Raw genomic sequence first — 6,915 nt, 5'->3', positions numbered from 1 at the left:
TAGATGTTGTCAGAGTGATCTTGGTACAATTTGGGATTATTTGCAGCCTGTCAAACAGGTTGAGGGTTTATCTGAAATAAAAACATGATTTTAGGTTTTAAAGGCTTCCAAATAAACATACATTATATATAAAGATTGTGTATATTAATGTTTTGCAGCATATATATGATGAGATTATTTAAGTTAGAAATTATATAATTGCCATATAGGGTTTTTACCTTTTTACATTCTGAAATTTAACATTTTACACGTGCCAGCTTGTCTGCTTGAAAGCCTACTTTAAAACACTTGATGTATGCTTGAGTCTCCAACTTTAATTCTTCTTTCTTACTTTAAAATCTTCAATAAACCTCATTTTACTTCATTTCTTATTTTGACTCTGGCTATGAGTGTTGACCTTTAGACTGTTAGTATTAGATCCACAGTGATTTCTATAAAGCAACATCCTATGGTGCTGCTCATTGATCCATTGCTAAGGTGAGGTGACTTTAATTGCTGCTTTTGCAATTATCTGCTGTTATTTGCTGGCAAAATTTGCAAAGAATACTGTAATCCTATTTTATTTACTCTGCAGTGAGTCAAAAATAAGATGTCATACACCTTAGGGTGAAAAATACCCTCCTCATCGTTTTGTGTTTACAGTAGGTCTCCACATCTCACTATGGCAATGGTTCCCAAACTGTGGGTCACAACCTGATTTTTGATTTCACAAAGGGCTGGGCAGAGCCTTCAGTGTGAACACAGGTAATTGCCTCAGCCCTGAGGCCCTGCAGGGTCTCAGCTCCTAGAGTTTGCAAGATAGCTGTCTTGCAAAGAGCTCAGATCATGGGATTTGCAAGGAGCTGAGCTCCTGCAATTTGCAACGAAGTCCAAATAGATGTGTTCTTGGTTGATGCCCCCAATAAAGAACTTCCCCCAAAAGATTTTTTACGTGTGTGTGTGTGTGTGTGTGTGTGTGTGTGTGTATAAAGTTTTAGGGCTGCTTCATTATGAGAAATTGAGTTTTGTGTAAATAAACAAATAAAAATATTATTACTTGTAATTAAAGAAATAAAAAATATTTTTCTTTTTAGGTCTCCTTTTTTTTAAAGTCTTGTAAACCTGGGTGGGTCCCAATGAGAGTGTCATTTTTAAAAGGCGGTCCTGATGCTAAAATGCTTGGGAACCACTGCACTAGGGCATAAATCTAGTCAGTGCTTATCTCTTCATAGAACAAATTCTCAAGGCTTTCCGTAAGTGCTCTCTCTCTCATTCACCATGTTCAGGATTACCAAGCCCAGCAACTTCAGCCTCTAGGTTAGTGTGATGAAGTGTGAAAATTATCTGTTGGATCCCCTGGAGGAGAGATGTGCTGAAGTCCTTTTTGCCTCTCCTTGCCACTGCAGGCGCTGCATAAATCTGTGGTTCAAGTCCCATTGCAGGAAAAGATTTTGTTTTGGAATCTGGACCCTCCAATGCACCAACTATGCCACTTGCAGCTCCGTGTTTTTGGGAGCCCTCTAGAAAGGTACACCCAGTGAGTCCCCTTAATCTGGAAGAAATGGATCATGCAAACTGAGAACTTGAATTTTCTTCCACTGTGACTGTATTTCTGCAAAGCAGGAATGATGGTGCTATCAGTTTGGTAGATACACGTGGGGCCTTGATATCCACTGATACCTTTAAATGCCTTGTAACAAGGGGAAAAAAGCACCAAAATCCAGTTTCCTACCTTTGTGCTGTTAAATAATTATAATTTCATTCCAGTAGATTCCATTATGCATCCCATCTAGTGACTGAATATGGTATAGTGTCTATACCAATGCATTCTCTTCTGCAATAGAGGAGCAAGAAACCTGGAAGTGGGTCTTTAAAGCTCTTTTTCCACTGTTTTGGTATCCACTGATTTTTTTTTTTTTTAAATCCATGGAGTTTCTGGAACACAACTCCATCAGGGAACAACAACTCAATCAGGGACCAAAGGAAAATCTACACTGATAGACATGCCTATCATGTGAACTGGTATCATAAGAATACCTGAGGTGGAGGGTGAACTTAGCCTTCAGTCAATGTTTATAAAAATAAGCAACCCAGGTTTTTTGTGTGCTTTTCTATGTTCACCATGTGATGCTTATAAAGATTCAATGATTAGATTACTATTATATAGTAGAAATGTGTGGTGTGAAAATTCTTTAATAGGTTTAGACTGCAATCCTAACCACACTTTCCTGAGAGTAAGCCCCATTGAACAAAATAGAACATACTTCTGAGTAGACCTGGTTAGGATTGTGCCCTTAGTCAATATAAACTTATCAATTGTTGGACTATACATATCCATATCAAACTGTCATTTTCTTCCCCTTTCTTCCTTAGAAGCTTGCATTCAAATATCAGAAACCAATCAACAGGCTCTCATCAGCAATCACAAGACTTCCATGTCCCATTTATGGGCCCTGACCTGTCATTTGAGAAGTGATGTCATTGATCATGGTAGTCAATATAAGGCTTTATGTTTGTACCTAGCTTGTTGAGTCTTGCCCCGTAGTCTGCAGTATGAGTGAGTGTATCATTGGACAGATAAAGCTGCAGATATTGCTTTGCCAACTGCTTCCCTAAACTGCAGTTCTTATCCAGAACTATCCTTAAACCTTGTTCTCATGAGAGACTTCAGTTAGAAAGTTTTAGCTCTAGTGAAAGCCTCATGACTTCTTGTTGATGAATTGAAACAGCAGGTGGGTGATGCAATGAATAGCAGTCATTTGCCACTATATTATTCTGTCTGGCTTTTAAAAAAGGATTTAATCTTTATTTCTCTCTTTCATGTAACCTGAAAGGCAATGTATGAAGGTCTTTAATAACTTAGTGCTATTGCCACAGTTCCCCTTAATTAAACAATTAGTTTCTTCATCAAGCAATTAAAGTTGATATTTCCAGAGAGTTCATCCAGCAATCTCTTGCTTTGAGGTTTTGTACATAATCTTTGCAGTGTTCTCCTACACCAGGGGTGCTCAAACTTTCAACTTTAGGGATGCTGGACCTTTAACAAGTGTATAGAAGAGAGAATTTCAGCAGGCGCAGCTTGTCATCTGTGGGATGACAAGTTGCACCTGCTGCAATTCTCTCTTCTATACACTTGTTAAAGGTCCAGCATCCCTAAAGTTGAAAGTTTGAGCACCCCTGTACTACACTATCAGTGTGGTTGATAACACAGCCCAACACACCTTTTGCTTCCTTAAATGTTACACCAATTCCTGGGTATATTTGGGGTGCCCATTCAAAAAATGGCATCCGTTTTGCCCTATCACGTCTAGTTTTGGAGACACGGCATAGCCATGTAGGAACATTTGTAGGCTTCCTCATGAGGAAGCTGCTTGAACCATTCACTAAAGAGGCTATGCCGTGTCTCCAAAACTAGATGTGATAGGGCAAAACGGATACTATTTTTTGAATCGGAACCCCAAATGCATATCAAACCACCATAAATTTTGGGAAAAACTTTTCTGACCCTCAGTTTTGTAGGCCTGCGTAATGGGTTTACCAGGCAAACAACTCGGGTACTATTAAAGGAGGATATCTATCTCCTTCCCCAAATGTTCAAAACCCCATTTTCAAGCCCTTCTTCATATGTTGATGTTCAGATATATCCTGACACTGCTTGCTGACCTTACCTAAGTGACCTCTAAGGGGGAGGGGTATCTCACTCCTCCTGCTGTTAGGTTTATGCTGTGGACGTTTCATCAGGGATATCCTTCAAAGGATTTATGGCATTTCTGCCCAGCCTGTTATCCTAGTTCCTGTTCCCTCTCCATAAACATTCTATCCACTCTTTCCTACCATGGAACTCTCAGCTTTGATCCAACTGCTTGTGCTCAAAAGGAAGTACAAGAGGTAGCTTGGAAAGCATGAGGGTAGCCATAGGGGAGCCCACTGATCCTCTCTCAAGTGCATCATTTGATTTGTTTAACTTTTGCTTCACAGAAATGCCTGGATCAGTCTGGTTTAAGTCTAGGTCAGTCTGGTAGTGAAGTTTGTTCTGAATTTCTTTTTGCACATTTGAATTTTAGTCAATTATAATGACTGTGCTTTTATAGTGATCAACCCACTGACTTGCCAGGATATAAGACACCTTCAACTGTTCTGATTGCTGGCAATGCTAAAATGATAACAGGATCTATGCATGGTATGTACTTGCATGCGTGCACAACTGTCATGCAAAATAAAAAAAAATATCTCATTTGAGGCATTCATGTTTTGTTTTTGAGTTTACTTGAAGGGGAAACTGTCAGGAAATGACCTCAAAAAGATGGGAAAGGATTACGACAAATGTTCCTAAAATAGTCTGCTCTTAAAAAAAATTTATGTATGTTGGCACAGATTGATCATACTTATGCATTTTGTTATAATTAGAGTACCAGTATCATCTGTAAGCTTTTTTCCTGGAACTTATTGAATGATACTCCTCTGATCTTTCATAGCTAGCTAACTAGCTTTCTTTTTGTGATGATTTTGCATAACATCTTTTACCATGCGGTGCTTGTTTGAGTGGGTGGAGAAAGGTACTGGAATTTGGATGATCTTTTTTTTCTATTTTGTGGATGGTGGTTATTCAAGGATTGAAACGGAGACATTGTGAATGCAAAGCAAATGCTCTACCACTGAGTTCTGACCTCTTTCCAGAGATTCCCAACTACAAGGTGTTGTTTAACTTTGTAGTGACAGCTATATGTGCTTGTATACAGATAATTGGATTTGAATCTAAGGCCTGCAGTCCATAAATTTTGTGTTCACAGATCTTCTTGTGTACAAACTGAGGAGCAATTGTTTCTCTTCCAGTTCTATGTCTTAAAAGTACTACATCGAAAGTCTGGAATTTTTAAATAAAGAAGAAAAGTAGTTGCTTGTTTTAGTGCTGTTTTTGGTAATTATGGTTCACTACAGATAGGTATTTTTATAATATTGGCTTAGCTTACAAGTGGAAGACTTGTGCAAGGCATATTTGTTTCCAGCTTCTGCTGAACCCTCTTCCAATTGCATCCTCCAGTGCCATATGGTAGTTCTGGAGGGTCCCCAGAGTGTGTTTTTTTTTAAAGCTCTCTTGTGCAAGCAGAACTCAGTTAGATTGAAGCCATTATTCTTCAGTATATTTTAAACATAGCAGCATTTTGATAGCTAATAGTAGACATTCTAACTGAATATATTAACACAGCATTAATCTTTTTAAAAAGGTACCTTTTCTCATTTTGGCATATGTTAACGCATTGAGTATCACACCTGTAGTAAAAGTCTTGTAGGTTAAATGGTTATACATTTTTGCTGTTGAAATACTGCAAGAATTAATTTTGCTTTCAGCACAGTAGTTAAACCGTGTGATAGAAAGCAGTGCAATATGTTCAAATAAGTATAGATTTTCTCATCATAATGGGAGCTAATGAAAACCAATGGCAATATAATTGTACCTTCTTTTAGAGATGGGTTACTGGAATTCCTAAAGCACTGTTATTTTTATTTTTAATGATTGGATTGCAAGAAGAAAAAAAAGATGGATCTTTGCAATCCTTTTAACCATTGTGAATCACAGTAGGAAACTTTCTAATGGAAGTTGACTGTGCTTTTAAAAAATGTTATATATCTCAAGTAATACATACAGAGATGGTTTTCTCTGGTTTTTGTGTATAGGGGGAGCTCCCATTTTCACAGATTCACTTATCTGCAGATTGGGTACACACTGTCCCCCCACGCTTGCCCCCTCTGGAGGCGAGGAGAGCTTCCCTCACCTCTGGAGGTCCTCTGAATCCAGCAGAGGCTGCAGGCATCTGTCCGCGGTCTCTGCTGGGCTCAGATTGAGCCTTTCTGTTAAAAAAAGTGACTTCTTGTTTCTCTGTGAAACCAGAAGTGACATTTTTGATGCATTATGAGGCATCAGGAGGCCTGGGTAAGGCATTAAAAATGTCACTTCCCTTTTCATGGAGAAAATGGAAGTCACAGACAGACGCCTGTGGCCTCTGCTGAGTTCAGAGAACTCCCTGGACGCTCCGGAGATTGAGGGGAGAGGTGTTCGCCTGAATCCGCAGTTTCACTTAACCGTGGGGGGTTCTGGAATGGAACCCCCCGTGAATAAGGGGGCACGCCTATATTCATGTAGGAGGAAAATCCCCAAACACCTTGGTTTCTAGATATATTTAGGGCTGGCCCACCCACGTGACAATGAAACAGCTGCTCTGGGTGGTGGGCTGAGGGGGTGGTGAACTGTTGGGGGATGCCCTTGAAGAGTGAGTGAGAAGGGAGTAGTGTACCTCCTCCTCTAACCCAACTACTGATAATTGCACCAGTAGAGCGTAAGGAGTAAGTAGGAGGTTTTGTGAACCTGATCCCAATGACTCTTCTGGAAGGAGAGCCACTGGGAAGAGGATCATTGTCTCCTTACCTCTTCTGGTGTGTATTCAAAATGGAACATGTGCAGAGGAGCATGTCCTCACCGCCTGGCCAGTTCTGAAGAAATGACAGGTGGCAGAGGAGGTTAAACAAGGCAGAAGACTATTATTATTATTATTATTATTAATAACAGTATTTATATACCGCTTTTCAACTAAAAGTTCACAAAGCGGTTTACAGAGAAAAATCAAATAACTAAATGGCTCCCTGTCCCAAAAGGGCTCACAATCTAAAAAGATGCAAATGAATACCAGCAGACAGCCACTAGAACAGACACTGCTGGGGTGAGGTGGGCCAGTTACTCTCCCCCCGCTAAAAAAAGGAGCACCCACTTGAAAAAGTGCCTCTTACCTCATCATCACTGCCATTGCCACCACCTCTACCTTTCTACCTCTTCCACTGCTTGATTGCTTTGCCTGTCCTCCATTCTTGGCTTGTTTTGAAGAAGTGCCAGGTGACACAGGAGGCAGAAAGGTCGAAGTGGTGAGATAGGGAAACAAGTAT

Source organism: Tiliqua scincoides, chromosome 4 (genome assembly GCF_035046505.1).
Source record: "Tiliqua scincoides isolate rTilSci1 chromosome 4, rTilSci1.hap2, whole genome shotgun sequence".
Classification (NCBI taxonomy): Eukaryota; Metazoa; Chordata; class Lepidosauria; order Squamata; family Scincidae; genus Tiliqua; species Tiliqua scincoides.
Note: the sequence above shows the minus strand (reverse complement) of the source record.